We start from the raw sequence: 15,908 nt of genomic DNA on the forward strand, positions 1-15,908 counted from the left end.
TTGATTGAGTTTCAACCCACTGACATTAAGACACTCTTCTACTATATTCTGCAAGGCAATCTTCTTCATCTTAAACTACTGTATCTCAGTATAGATGAAGGGAAGGACACAAGAAAAGGAAGCCGCTTAAGAGTACCGGGATACATCCGTGGTATTTAGTGAACTTGTCTTTGACTCCCTTCATTATTCTCCAGAGCTACAGTAGTGTTTACCTTCCGAATAACAGAGCAAAACAGAGGTCATGTCTCTAGTCAGGTACCCAACGATTACTGCTCCTAACAGGGGGTACAGAGATCTGTGTGTGTGTATGTTTGTGTGTCCCTGTCAGTCTGAAGGGTGCTGTCAGAATGTTCTCAAAGGGCACAACCTCAGCACGGAGCGGGAGAGGAGACAGGCAGTCAGTCAGATTTATACACACGCACACAAACACACACACACACACACACACACACACACACACACACACACACACACACACACACACACACACACACACACACACACACACACACACACACACACACACACACACACACACACACACAAACACACACACACACACACACACACACACACACACACACACACACACACACACACACAAAACCGTTTTTGACAGTAGTAGAACAAAGCATTTGTAAACAAGTTGAGATGTTATAAGACTCTCCTCAGACGAATCTGCTAAGAAATGCTATCTGGAGTGGTTCAAGAGTGGCTAAAAAGTCATAACATTGTTCTAAAATTAACCCACAAATAGCACTGTTTGGAGACCTGGAAAGCCATAGTCACTCAATCAATAACATAATAACATATTTATCACAATCTGTTGATAATTTGCCATTATAAAGGTTCAGAATCTATGTAAGAGATCATAGCACAGATAAAAAAATATACAGTACATAGAAATCAAGAGATACCGAATAAAATACCTATGGGACTCCCAATCACAGCCAGCTGTGATGGAGCCTGGATTTGAACCAGTGACTGCTCTTACACTGAGGTGCAGTGCCCAAGACCGCTGTGCCACTCGGGAGCCTGTTATTAAAAGGATAGTCTGAGATTTTGGCAATTAAGCCATTTAATTACTTTCCCAGAGTCAGAAAACAGAAAACAGATATATTTTTCTACAAAAATAAACAAAAAAACATGCATCCCCTGCAGTACCTCTGCAGACCCCTAGGGTATTATGTCAGAACCCAGCAAAATGTTATCAGATTTTACATCATTACAAAAGCAAATGATTGGGAATGGAAAATGTTAAGGGAATGATGACAAAAGTTAGCATTTGGCTTATGTTCACCTACTGCTTGTACATTTACCTGAATTAATGTAACCTGTGAGAGTACTTTCCTGACCCAATGAGTCATATTATATAGTTACTCAGCTTTACCATCTGTATAGCTTCTAGCACTCACCATCATCGCTGTATAAATTACTGTAGGCTACTTTATCTTCATTTAAACGCCAGATGGCTGCAAATGCATTTTTAAATGTGCATCACACAGGTGCAGTAATTCTCTCTCTCTCTCTCTCTCTCTCTCTCTCTCTCTCTCTCTCTCTCTCTCTCTCTCGCTCTCTCTCTCTCTTCTTCGAAAAGAAAGCGCAGGGGCGGAGCTTTGGTGGCGTACCCGAGCGCTGTGATAGCACGGCTCCAACCCCAGCCTCGGATGCGTCCACCTCCACTATGAACGCTAAAGCGGGGTCCGGTTGCGCCAACACAGGAGCGTCAACAAACAGCGCCTTCAACCGCTTGAAAGCCCTGTCTGCTGCTGCCGACCACTGTAAGCGCGCCGGCCCCCCCTTCAGCAGTGAGGTTTTGGCCACCTGGCCAAAACCCAGGATAAACCTCCTGTAGTAATTGGCAAACCCTAAGAACCGCTGCTCCGTTACCGTGGTCGGGGTCGGCCAATTACGCACGGCCTTAACACGGTCACACTCCATCACCACTACCGAGGTGGAAATGCGATAACCCAGGAAGGAGACAGCTCGTTTGGAGAACACACATTTCTCAGCCTTAACATACAGGTCATGCTCCAGCAGTCACCCAAGTACCTTGCGCACCAGGGACACATGCGCGGCGCGTGTAGTGGAATAGATCAGGATATCATCAATATACACCACCACACCCTGCCCGTGGAGGTCCCTGAGAATCTCGTCTACGAAGGATTGAAAGACAGCTGGAGCATTCTTTAACCCATACGGCATGACAAGGTACTCATAGTGGCCTGATGTGGTACTAAACGCGGTTTACCACTCATCTCCCCCCCGAATACGCACCAGATTATACGCGCTCCTGAGGTCCAGTTCCGAGAAGAAACGCGCTCCGTGAAATGATTCCACCGCCGTAGTGATAATCAATGCACGGACACAGACCTCCCTCCTTTTTCTTCACAAAAAAGAAACTCGAGGAGACGGGTGACATGGAGGGCCGAATGTACCCCTGTCTCAGAGATTACGTGACATATGTCTCCATAGCCAGTATCTCCTCCTGTGACAATGCGTGACTCCTGGGAAGTGCAGCGTTTTCCTGGAGGTTTATCACGCAATCCCCTCGTCGATGAGGTGGTCATTTAGTCGCACTCTTCTTACAGAAGGCGATAGCCAAATCGGCATATTCTGAGGGAATGCGCACATTGGAAACCTGGTCTGGACTCTCCACCGACGTAGCACCGATGGAAACTCCTATACACCTACCTGAACACTCATCTGACCACCCCTTTAGAGCCCCCTGTTTCCATGAAATACTGGGATTGTGATTTGCCAGCCAGGAACCCCCAGCACCACCGGAAACGCAGGTGAATCGATAAGGAAGAGACGAATCCGCTCCCTATGATCCCCCTGCATTACCATGTCCAGTGGAACCGTGGCCTCCCTGACCAGCCCTGACCCTAACGGTCGGCTATCTAAGGAGTGCACGGAAAAGGGAGGATCTATCGGTACCAGCGGAACCCCCAACCTATGGACGAGTCCGCGATCCATAAAGTTCCCAGCTGCGCCTGAATCGACTAGCGCCTTATGCTGGAGAGAGGGAGAAAACTCAGAAAAATACATTTATAAAAACATGTGACCAACAGGGAGCTCTGGGTGAGTTTGGTGCTGACTCACCTGGGGTGACCGAGAAGTGTTCTGCCTGCCCTCTCGACTCCCAGACGATCTCCTCCAGCACCGGTCGGAAGTGTGCCCTCTCCGACCACAGCTGGTACGGGAGGAGCCTCCTCCTCCGGTCCCCCTCGCTGCAGCCCCCCCTAACTCCATCGGAATGGGAGCGGGAAGTCCAGGAGATGGAACTGACAGGGCCCTTTCTGAACGCCCGCGGGCAGCTAGCAGGTTGTCCAGCCGAATAGACATGTCTATAAGTTCACCGTGAGAGAGAGAGAGTGGTGTCCCGACAAGCTAGCTCCCTGCGGAACTCCTCCCGGAGGCTGCACCGGTTGTGGTCCATCAGGGCCCTGTCATTCCACCCCGCGCCAGCAGCCAAGGTCTGGAACTCCAGCGCGAAGTCCTGCACCCTCCTCCTCTCCTGCCTAAGGTGGAACAGCCGTTCACCCGCCGCTCGGCCCTCAGGAGGGTGGTCGAACACGGCCAGGAAACGGCGGGTGAACTCTGGGTAGTGGTCCCGAGCGGAGTCTGGGCCATTCCAAACTGCGTTGGCCCACTCCAGGGCCCTACCCGTCAGGCAGGAGACGAGGACGCTCACACAGTCTTCACCCGAGGGGGCCGGACGAACGGTAGCCAGGTATAGCTCGAGCTGGAGCAAAAAGCCCTGGGACCCAGCAGCTGCTCCATCGTACTCCCTCGGGGGTGCGAGACGAATTGCGCTATAGCCGGACGCCGCCGGAGGAATGGGTTGAGTCGTCAAAGGCAGAACTGAGGGGGAGGTAGGGAGACCACTCCTCTCCCATCGCTCCATTCGCTCCATCATCTGGTCCATCGCAGACCCAATACGATGGAGGATGGTTGTATGATGGAGGACTCGCTTCTCCATAGATGGAAGAGGGGTGGCCGCTGCTCCTGCTGACTCCATTGTGGTGCGGGCTTCTGTAACGCGAGGGTGCAGGAATCAGGCGCAGAGAGCAGAAGGTTAGGACAAACGTATTTAATACTGGTACTGACACGGTCACGCCAACACACTAGGCGCATAAAACCCCGATCGGCCCAAACCAGGACCCACGACAGTACGGCGTAAATACAACAAAATACAATCCACCACAACATAACAGAAGAAACAAGCCCGCACAATAGCAAGCGGGCATGCCAGCTTAAATAGCCCTAATTACAACCTAACAAGGAACAGGTGAAAACAATAAGACTCAACCAACCGAACAGGGAAAAAGGGATCGGTGGCAGCTAGTAGACCGGTGACGACGACCGCCGAGCACCGCCTGAACAGGAAGAGGAACCGCCTTCGGTGGGATTCGTGACAACCCCCCCAATTTGGTTCTGAAATCACCATCACCCACTAATGAACTTGTCAGTATTGCAAATTAAGTGTTTGAGCTAGTAATGTATCAATATTTATAATTTACAAATAAGCTATGACATAGCCAATGAATATATAGCACAGCTTTGGATTTCACCATCATCTGAAAATTGTTTGGAAGTGTTTACGGAATAATCTTCTCTTCTCCTCTCCCTTTGGCCACTAAGTGCACCTTGCAAAGTGATTTCTGTCCTCGTTATGAAATTCTCAACTTTACCATGTACAGTTGAAGTTGGAAGTTTACATACACTTACGTTGGAGTCATTAAAACTTGTTTTTCAACCACTCCAAAAATGTCTTACCAGACTATAGTTTTGGTAAATCGGTTAGGACATCTACTTTGTGCATGACACAAGTAATTTTTCCAACAATTGTTTACAGACAGATTATTTCACTTATAATTCACTGTATCACAATTACAGTGGGTCAGAAGTTTACATACACTAAGTTGACTGTGCCTTTAAACAGCTTGGAAAATTCCATGGTTTTAGAAGCTACTGACAGGCTAATTGACATCAATTGAGTCAATTTGAGGTGTACCTGTGGATATTTCAAGGACTCCCTTCAAACTCAGTGTCTCTTTGCTTGACATCATGGGAAAATCAAAAGAAATCAGCCAAGACCTCAGAAAATAAATTGTAGACCTCCACAAGTCTGGTTCATCCTTGGGAGCAATTTCCAAACTCCTGAAGGTACCACATTCATCTGTACAAACAATAGTACACAAATATAAACACCATGGGACCACGCAGCCGTCATACCGATCAAGAAGGAGACGCGTTCTGTCTCCTAGAGATGAACGTACTTTGGTGCGAAAAGTGCAAATCAATCCTAAAAAAACAGCAAATGACCTTGTGAAGATGCTGAAGGAAACAGGTACAAAGGTATCTATATCCACAGTAAAAACGAATCCTATATCGACATAACCTGAAAGGCTGCTAGGCAAGGAAGAAGCCACTGCTCCAAAACCGCCATAAAAAAGCCAGACTACAGTTTGCAACTGCACATGGGAAAAATATCGTACTTTTTGTAGAAATGTCCTCTGGTCTGATGAAACAAAAATATAACTGTCTGTCCATAATGACCATCATTATGTTAGGGGGGAAAAGGGGGAGGCTTGCAAGCCGAAGAACACCATCCCAACCGTGAAGCACGGGGGTGGCAGCATCATGTTGTGGGGGTGCTTTGCTGCAGGAGGAACTGCTGCACTTCACAAACTATATGGCATCATGAGGAGGAAAATGTATGTGGATATATTGAAGCAACATCTCAAGACATCAGTCAGGAAGTTAAAGCTTGGTCGCAAATGGGTCTTCCAAATGGACAATGACCCCAAGCATACTTCCAAAGTTGTGGCAAAAAGGACAACAAAGTCAAGGTATTGGAGTGACCATCACAAAGCCCTGACCTCAATTCCACAGAAAATTTGTGGGCAGAACTGAAAAAGCGTGTGGGAGCAAGGAGGCGTACAAACCTGACTCAGTTACACTAGCTCTGTCAGGAGGAATGGGCCAAAATTCCCCCAACTGTCACGTTCCTGACCTGTTTTCTGTTAGTTTTTGTATGTGTTAGTTGGTCAGGACGTGAGTTTGGGTGGGCAGTCTATGTTTTCTGTTTCTATGTTGGTTTAAAGGGTGACCTGGTATGGCTCTCAATTAGAGGCAGGTGGTTTTCATTTCCTCTGATTGAGAGTCATATTAAGGTAGGTGTTTTCACACTGTTTGTTGTGGGTGGTTGTCTCCTGTGTCTGTGTTTGTCGTTACGCCACACGGGACTGTTTTCGGTTTGTTTGTATGTTCGTTCTTTTATGTAGTCAGTTTCCCTGTTCATGCGTTCTTCGTGTTTCATGTAAGTTCGTCGTCCAGGTCTGTCTACGTCGTTTATTGTTTTGTAGTTTGTTAAAGTGTTGTCGTGTTTTCCGTTTTGTAAATAAATATTATGTCGACTTCAAACGCTGCATTTTGGTTCAAACCCTGCTCCTCCTCTTCGGAAGCCGTTACACCAACTTATTGTGGGAAGCTTGTGGAAGGCTACCTGAAACGTTTGACCCAAGTTAAACAATTTAAAGGCAATTTTATCAAATACTAATTGAGTGTATGTAAACTTCTGACACACTGAGAATGTGATGTAAGAAATAAAAGCTGAAATAAATCATTCTCTCTACTATTATTCTGACATTTCACATTCTTAAAATAAAGTGTTGATCCTAACTGAATTAAAACAGGGAATTATTACTAGGATTAAATGTCAGGAATTGTGAAAAACTGAGTTTAAATGTATTTGGCTAAGGTAAACTTCTGACTTCAATTGTATATCTAAAAATGACCGTATACACTGATTGTTTAAAGCAAAATTACCCAAACTATTGTTGAACCTGAACAATCAAAATAAAAACTATTGTATGCTCAGTTCAGCAGTTAGCCGATTAAACTCAACTCCAGGATTTCAGGTTTTCAGCACCCAAAGAATAGCCCGCAATTACACACGACATTGTTCTGTTCAATTGCGGGCTATTCTTTGGCTGCTGACATCAGTAGATTTTGATAAAAATTTAATTAATTAATTTTATGTGACAACAATAGTCGTTGCTCAACTCCATCGTAATTCGTGGAATTAAGTTATGGCTCTGGTACCTTAATTTTATTCCGGTAAAACACCATTTTCAACAGCACACGAATAACAGTAACCTAGCAAATTACATAGGTTGTCACTAAACTAATAAAGCCTAATATCACGCAAGCCATTTTAGCATTTGAATGTGCTGTGCAGATGGACAAGATCAGGAACAGGCTGCATACCTCGCGTTGGTCAGCGTGTGTAGCTGGGCACAGTGCGCAGTTTGACTAGGCTATTGATATTGCAAAATTACTTGTACATCAATGAATGTCAACAGTTACATGCAGATCGACATTGAAGCAGATATGACGCATCAGCTGTCACAAAAGATGAGAGGTATTTTTGGAAGGTAGAAATAATGTAATATGAACAACAACAAAAATGTGAACCGGTGATTCGTAACGTTTGGATTGATTTTCTGACGGATGCATGCTACATTTGGATCGGTATTGGGTCCGCGACCGATGGACTTGTATCTTAAACATTTGAATTGGGGACCAATGCGTATCATTGAATCGTTACATCCCTATTATTTATGGTCCAATCAGAGCAGCAGCATTTCCAATTCTGCTCACAGCTGATCCTGATCCATACACTGTATTAAAACAGGCATTGAGAGCATAAAACAAAGATGTCTCTACGGTGTCACAACTTAACCCTATCTCTGCCCTCTCTCACGCCCCCATTCTCTCTCTCTCTTTCTCACTCTCCATCTTCTCTCTCACTTACTCTCTCTGCCAGCAGCTTTCATCGATATATCCTCTATCACTTTCCATGCCGCCTTTCTCTCTCTCTTTCTTTCTCTCTGCCCCCTTCTCTCTCTTTCTTTCTCTCTGCTCACTCTCCCTTCTCAGCCCTCTCTCTTTCTCTCTCCCCCCTTCTTTCTCTCTCTCTTTCTTTTTCTCTCTCCCTCCCTCCCATTTGTGTGTTAGACATTATTGTTCCTTCAGCAGACAGTCAGACACCCTTAAACAACTGGGGATGGCATGAGAGTCAGACAGGGAATGTCCTGCCAAGACTCTGACGATATGGGTATTAGCGGGAATGAGTGTGTGTGTGTGTGTGTGTGTGTGTGTGTGTGTGTGTGTGTGTGTGTGTGTGTGTGTGTGTGTGTGTGTGTGTGTGTGTCTGCACATGCATTTCTGCATATGTGTGTGTGTGTGTGTGTGTGTGTGTGTGTGTGTGTGTGTGTGTGTGTGTGTGTGTGTGTGTGTGTGTGTGTGTGTGTGTGTGTGTGTGTGTGTGTGTGTGTGTGTGTGTGTGTGTGTGTGTGTGTGTGTGTGTGTGTGCCTATGTGCGCTTGCATTCGTGTGTGTTTTCCCAGACAGGGGATGCCAGTGGGGTGGGTAGGGAAGACAAACCCCACACTGAAACAGCTGTGTAGAGCCAAAGACAGACAGCACAGCTCAGCACATTATTACCTAGGGCTGACCGCAATTAGCGGACTGTTCGATTGTTTGGTCAATAGGCTGTTGGTCAACCAAGATAATTTTTAGTCAAGCAATATATTTTGGCACACGAGACACCTGTCTGATTTGCGCCGATCTCAGAGATCTAATCCATTGAGGAGGCCGTGTGAATGGCACGGTCCATGAAAAAGGGGAGTGTGGCTAAAATGCACAACTCTCTCCAGAATGGGCTCTCTCCCGCCAATTTGTGCACATTCATTATTTTATGACTTCATTGTGTGAAATGTTTGCCTTGATTGTTGGTGTCTATCTATTCCCCACTACATATATAACCAGTAGTACATTTACAGTTAATTCCTATAATTTCTGATCTACAATGTTTGCTTGGTTGTGGTCATTTCTGTTAATGCATTCTAAATATTATTATTCCAGTCTTTTGCCGTTCTCCTTGTCAGAGTGGACACTTTGTTTACAGAGCGCTACACTTGTGAGAAACACGTTTTGGTTTATTTCATTCCATTTATGAGTTTTGTGAATTTAGTCATCGTATTTTGTTTGGAGTGCTACCCCACCTCTTCAAGGAATACCTAGGATAGGATAAAGCAATCCTTCTGCCCCCCCCCCCCCCTTAAAAGATTTAGATGCACTATTGTAAAGTGGCTGTTCCACTGGATGTCATTAGGTGAATGCACCAATTTGTAAGTCGCTCTGGATAAGAGCGTCTGCTAAATGACTTAAATGTAATGTAAATGTACTGTCAATGTTGAGTAAGGACGCGCACCGGATTGCACATAGAAGTAGGCCTATAGACTACCTGGCCTGCGTGCAAATGTTGGATTTGATAGTATTACTGATTGGCTTAACGCATCACCACTAATGAGCTGTGGAGCTTCTCAAAGTAATGTTTTCTTCACCTCAATCAGCAAGCAAACAAAATCTGTTTTTACATCCATTGAGAATGACAATGGTTCCTCAATGTATTTGAAAAATCTTTCCATCTCTCTCCCTTTCGATAACCACTCAGCGCGAAGGAAAAAAATGTCATGCTCTGATTTGGTGGAAACATCATAAAATAGGTCTACCTGATTAGCTCTTATCCCTTGCACAAATAGCCTACAGCTGTATCTGTCCCGAGCTCACTGGCTTGGGAAACTTTGAGGGCCCAGAATATTTTATACAATGTTGCAAGTTTGCTAGTGCAAGCTTTAGGCTGGACCCAAGTTGATAGTTGATACAATGTTTCAAGTTTGTTGCTGACAAGCCATGTGTAGCCAATGTGATTTATAGGATATGTATTTTTATCAGGATATTTTCTACCTGCAATGTTTTTATTTGTTGGCTTTATGTATGCTATTTTTACATAGTTGGCAATGGCAACATAAATTACTTTTTAGGTTTGTATAATTTTCATTTCAATTTGGATAGAATTTTGATTAACCACATGACAATGATTTTGAGATACGAAGATGTGTATATGAAAACCATAACTGGCACGCAGATCGGTAGAAATTGTAAGATAAATTGCCATTCCACATGAGAAAGGTTGCCAACTCCTCATGTAGCCTATTACCGGCAAAATCAGGAGAGTAGAAAGCCAGCAGGAGTAGGAGAACGATGGTCGGGTCAGGTTAATACGTTGTTTTGTTTTACCTCTAGTTATCCTGATATCTGACTCCCTCTTGAGTCATTTGTGTCTTATTTCATCAAACAGTTCGCTTAAAGCATCAGACAAGCATATAGTTGATTTTATTAAAACACATAGGTGTGTCTATATATGGAAAAATACACGTTAAAGAATTTCAAACAATCGATTGGTCAACAGAACAGACGACTTTCGGTTGACAACAAAAAAATAATTGTCAGGGACAGCCCTACAATTACCCAAAATTCCTGCTCCACAGAGACACACGGCAGTCTAAGAGACTAAGTGAAGACACATGAAATGGCATCAGAATCCCGGAAATATGCTGAGAAATATGTGAGATTTGTACATAACTGGACAAGAGAAATACCTATATAAGAATGCTGTTCATTGACTACAGCTCAGCATTCAACACCATAGTACCCTCCAAGTGGGGGTCTCAACCCCACCCAGTGCAATTGGGTCGTGGACTTACTGACAGGCCGCCCCCAGGTGGTGAAGGTAGGAAACAAGATCTCCACTTCGCTGATCCTCAACACTGGGGCCCCACAAGAGTGCATGCTCAGCCCCACAAGAGCGCCTCTTCAACCTCAGGAGGCTGAAGAAATTTGGCTTGTCACCTAAAACCCTGACAAAATTTTACAGATGCACAATCAAGATCATCCTGTCGGGCTGTATCACTGCCTGGTACAGCAACTGCACCTCCCTCAACCACAAGGCTCTGCAGAGGATGGTGCAGTCTATGTCACAGGAAGGCCAAAAATATCATCAAGGACAACAACCACCCGAGCCACTGCCTGCTGACTCCGCTACCATCCAGAAGGCGAGATCAGTACAGGTGCATCAAAGCTGGGACCGAGAGACTGAAAAACAGCTTCTATCTCAAGGCCATCAGACTGCTAAACAGCAATCACTAACTCAGAGAGGCTGCTGCCTACATAGAGACTCATATCACTGGCCACTTTAATAAATGGATCACTAGTCACTTTAAACAATGGCACTTTAATAATGTTAATATAGCTTTCATTACTCATCTATTATGTATATACTGTACCTTATACCATCTATTGCACCATGCCTATGCCGCTCATCCATATATTTATATGTACATATCCTTATTCTTCCCTTTAGATTTGTGTATTAGGTAGTTGTTGGGAAATTGTTAGATTACTTGTTAGATATTACTGCACCGTTAAAACTAGAAGCACAAGCATTTCGCTACACTCACATTAACATCTGCTAACCATGTGTATGTGACCAATACAATTTGATTTGAACTCTTGTCAATTAATTAAGACATTGAATAGACACGGTATCAAATCTCAAGAAGCAGAAATGTCAAATCAACCAATCAATGACTAGATCAATAGATCAGTCAAGTCTTGAATCATTTTAGAGACAGACACTCTTTCCACTGATCTAAACAGAACAGACTTAACTGAGTAGGCTATGGCTGTGTTTACACATGCTGCCCAGCTCTGATCTTTTGCCCAATGATTGGCGAAATAACTGGTTTGATTGGGCAAAAGACCAATTATTATTGAGAAAAGATCTGAATTGGGCTGCCTAAGTTAACGCAGCCATTGTGATGGATATTATTACCTACTGTAAAGTGACAGTAACATTTGAAACAGTGTAAAATAGCTTCGGGTCCTGCATGTTTTTAGTATGGATGATTTGTCTACAACAGCTGTTCAGATATGGCTGCATCATGTGAGCTCAGCTCCTGATGTGTGACTGTAGCTGGAGCCTGTCCGTTCCACTGTATGTAATGTCAATAGCATAAAACATTGCTGTTCACAACACAACACAACCGTGTCACTGGAATGACACGAAACAGGCCCGCAAACAATCAAAACTTAAAATATAGGCTACTGCTTTAAAAAGGTGAAAACTATAAAGAACCCGACTACGAGCACCTCACGCTTTAAAAATAAGTTTGCTACATGACAGCGAAACAATCCTCACCATGATGTGCTCTGGGCCCTAGGCTACTTCAGAAATAACCAACATTTTATGCAGAACAGCATCCATTCCGTATGCACCAACTCGGATACATTGCTGATAGTTTAGTAGCCTAAAATCCAAGAAACTCACCTCGAGCTGCTCCTTGCAGAGAACGTCCGAGGAACGACTATTTCCAGATGTGGCTTGGGTGTAATATTAAAGTAAGTTCTTTCCTTGATATAACAGGTATTCCCGCCTAATTTCCCCCTTTCTTTCACGAGTTGAAACTCAGTCTTCCCTTTCTCATCTTGCTCACTCTCGTCCTCTCTTCTCTCTGTACGGAACACGTCCGCTTGGAAGAGAAACAGATTTGCAACAATCTCAAATGGTCCCGTCCTTTTCTCTCATTCTGTTCTCTCTCGCGCGCAGTATGCCAGCCCCCAACGTCCGGGATGCGTGCTGCAGCGGTTCAGCGCCACCGGCAGACGGAGGGAAACGAACGGAGCAGAATGGAGCAGCGCGGGCGAACTTGCTGCTCTCGTCGTGGCTCGAACGCTGATCTGGAGTGACACGTTTTAGGACGGTGGAGGGAAGGGGATAGGAGACGGTATCATAGGGGCTATTCAGACGGCCGGTGTTCCTTTGCTTGTCAGAAACAATCCCTTACATCATTTTACTGTCGACCACTTTGCTTCAAAGATCATGTGTCCTTTGTCATATAAATAGTCTATTTGCTAGCGTATGTGTTAACATACAATGCAATGTATATCAAATAGTGGTGTGTAAAATGTCCCACTGGGCTATGGTCTGTCACAGTCTGTGAGATCTCTTGAGTCAGATTCTTTAGTCAGTGGCCATATCCTGACTGGGTTAGAAACACTTTGGGTCACAGCCTATTCCAGAGGAAATCCTGATTCCTGTCCCCTCACGAACTAGCCTATAGAAACTCAATTGGTAGCTAATTCCTCTTAGCACTACACTACCTCTCTGACTGAGCTTTGAAACAGAGCCGTCGTTGTGTCTGAATGGGTTTAGTGTCAGAGATGGTGAGGCTGTACAGTATGTACTGCTCCTTGCCCTTAGGGCCTTATCGTCCAGAGGTTGGTGGGAAAAGGTTGTTATGCCAGTCAACATTACACAGAGGGACATTTCTTTCTTTATTTTCCCTTTTGTATTTTAACCATTTGTACATCGTTACACTGTATATATACATAACATGACATTTGTAATGTCTTTATTATTTTAGAACCTCTGTGAGTGTAATGTTTACTGTTCATTTTTATTTTTTATTTCACTTTTGTATATTATCTACTTCACTTGCTTTGGCAATGTTAACATATGTTTCCCATGCCAATAAAGCCCCTTGAATTGAATTGACATGATCCCCTGTTTGATGATTCATGGTGAGTGGTGTCTATTGTATCAATTCATGGAGAACATTTGGAACGTTGCTTGAACCAGTAACCTTGTTACTGTGCCATAAAGGTTCAGACCCCAAGGTAGAGGCCATACTATGCCTTCATATAGATAACATCCATTATTTTTTATAATTGAATGGTTCTTAAGTCATTGCTCAATTGATAGCGTCCGGTTCATACCTCTACACGTGAGGTCCAGTACCAGTCTATAGCCTGACTGAAACCTGAGACCCCTATCACTGTTGTACTCTGAATGACCCTCTACCTCCCTCTCACTTTCTCTTGCTCTCTCACTCTCTCTTGCTCTCTCTCTCTATCTCTCTCTTGCTCTTTCTCTCTCTCCCTCTCTCTTTCTCTGTTTGTGTAAACTGTACGCATTTATAAACTGAATTGCTGCCAAGAACATTACCCCCACTTCTCTGATCACCCTCTTCCCATCTATTCCCCCTTTCTCACCCACCACCTCCCTCTCCTTCCCCATTCTCCAAGGCTATAATCCCCACCTCTCCTCTTCCACCTCCCTCTTTCCTCTCCTCCACCAGCCAGTGTACTGCTCCTGTGCTAAGATAATTCACAGCTGAAATTAGATGCACTGATGGAGTGCAGCCGCTGCATTCTCCCCAACAGCCTCTCTGTGCATTCTACTACATTAGGTGAGGCCTTATGACACTTCATTCCCTATGTAGCGCACACATTTGTACCAGAATCCATAGAGCTTTGGTCAAAAGTAGTGCACTAAATAGGGACTATGGTGTCATTTGGGAAGCACCCTCAGAGTGTATTTACAGGACTGACTGATGATGAGGGTTGTGGGCAGGACTCTCGTTCAGTTTTGAACCGCAGCAGTTGTGGTTTTTTAACTGTTCATTTATTAATCTGTGACTCTGCCAACATGTATAGCATACATTTCCTGCTGCATTTACAGTTAGTGTGGGTGTGTGTGTGCGTGCATGCACAGGCAGGTGTGTGTGTGTGTGTGCACCAACTAATGAAAGTAATTGCCTTGGGCAGTCAGTTGGGCTTGTGATAGAGTGTGTATATTTGATCATATAGCTTGGAGCTCAGTCCATCTAATGCTTCTTCCATACAGCACACTGAGTGGGGGTAGCGTCTCATTTGACCGATACTATATCCGCATTTCTTTCTTTTGCGGTTGGTTATGTGGTTGTGATGTGACTTTTGCAACACACTGATGCTGTTGAACAAAATGCAAGTGTGGTATGCACAATTTGTATCCAATGACTGGAGACCTACTCAAATAAACTAAACTGTTATTTGTCACATGCTTCGTAAACAACAGCTGTAGACTAACAGTGAAATGCTTACTTACAGGCCTTTCACAACAATGCAGAGAGAATTTAATTTAATTTAATAATAACACATAACTTGGCTATATACACGGGGTACCAGTACCGAGTTCATGTGCAGGGTTGTGAGGTAATTGAGGTAGATATGTACATATACACTACATTGACAAAAATGTGGACACCTGCTTGTCAAACATCTCATTCCAAAATGAGTCCCCCCTTTGCTGCTTTAACAGCCTCCACTCTTCTGGGAAGGCTTTCCACTATATGTTGGAACATTGCTGCGGGGACTTCAATTCATCACAAGAGCATTAGTGAGGTTGGGCACTGCTGTTGGGCGATTAGGCCTGGCTCGCAGTAGGCATTCCAATTAATCCCAAACGTGTTCAATGGGGTTGAGGTCATGGCTCTTTGCAGGCCAGTCAAGTTCTTCCACACCGATCTCAACAAACCATTTCTGTATGGACCTCGCTTTGTGCACTGGGGCATTGTCATGCTGAAACAGGAAAGGGCCTTCCCTAAACTGTTGCCAAAAAGTTCGAGGCACAGAATCATCTAGAAAGTCATTGATGTTGTAGCGTTAAGATTTCCCTTCACTGGAACTAAGGGGCCTAGTCCCAACCATGAAAAACAGCCCCAGACCATTATTCCTCCTCCACCAAACTTTACAGTGCATTGGGGCAGAGGCTCTTTGCAGGCCAGTCAAGTTCTTCCACACCGATCTCAACAAACCATTTCTGTATGGACCTCGCTTTGTGCACTGGGGCATTGTCATGCTGAAACAGGAAAGGGCCTTCCCTAAACTGTTGCCAAAAAGTTCGAGGCACAGAATCATCTAGAAAGTCATTGATGTTGTAGCGTTAAGATTTCCCTTCACTGGAACTAAGGGGCCTAGTCCCAACCATGAAAAACAGCCCCAGACCATTATTCCTCCTCCACCAAACTTTACAGTGCATTGGGGCAGATAGTGTACTCCTGGCATCCGCCAAACCCAGATTCGTTCGTCAGACTGCCAGATGGTGAAGCGTGATTCATCACTCCGGAGAACGGGGTTTCCATTTCATAAAGCAACCGATGAACGGTTCTTGT

The 15,908-nt window shown here is 44.6% G+C and overlaps 1 protein-coding gene across 2 annotated transcripts in view; it reads right to left on the reverse strand.

Moving 5' to 3' along the window:
- The window catches only part of LOC129859544 (leucine zipper putative tumor suppressor 2 homolog), an 86,296-nt gene extending 73,630 nt beyond the window's left edge, over positions 1–12,666 (reverse strand). For both annotated transcript variants that reach the window (XM_055929434.1, XM_055929442.1), the window contains exon 1: positions 12,245–12,666. The gene's annotated coding sequence lies outside the window, so the exon portion shown is untranslated. The remainder of the gene's footprint in view (positions 1–12,244) is intronic.
- Positions 12,667–15,908: the final 3,242 nt, after the last annotated feature.

The sequence above is a fragment of the Salvelinus fontinalis genome, chromosome 1, assembly GCF_029448725.1.
Source record: "Salvelinus fontinalis isolate EN_2023a chromosome 1, ASM2944872v1, whole genome shotgun sequence".
Lineage (NCBI taxonomy): Eukaryota > Metazoa > Chordata > Actinopteri > Salmoniformes > Salmonidae > Salvelinus > Salvelinus fontinalis.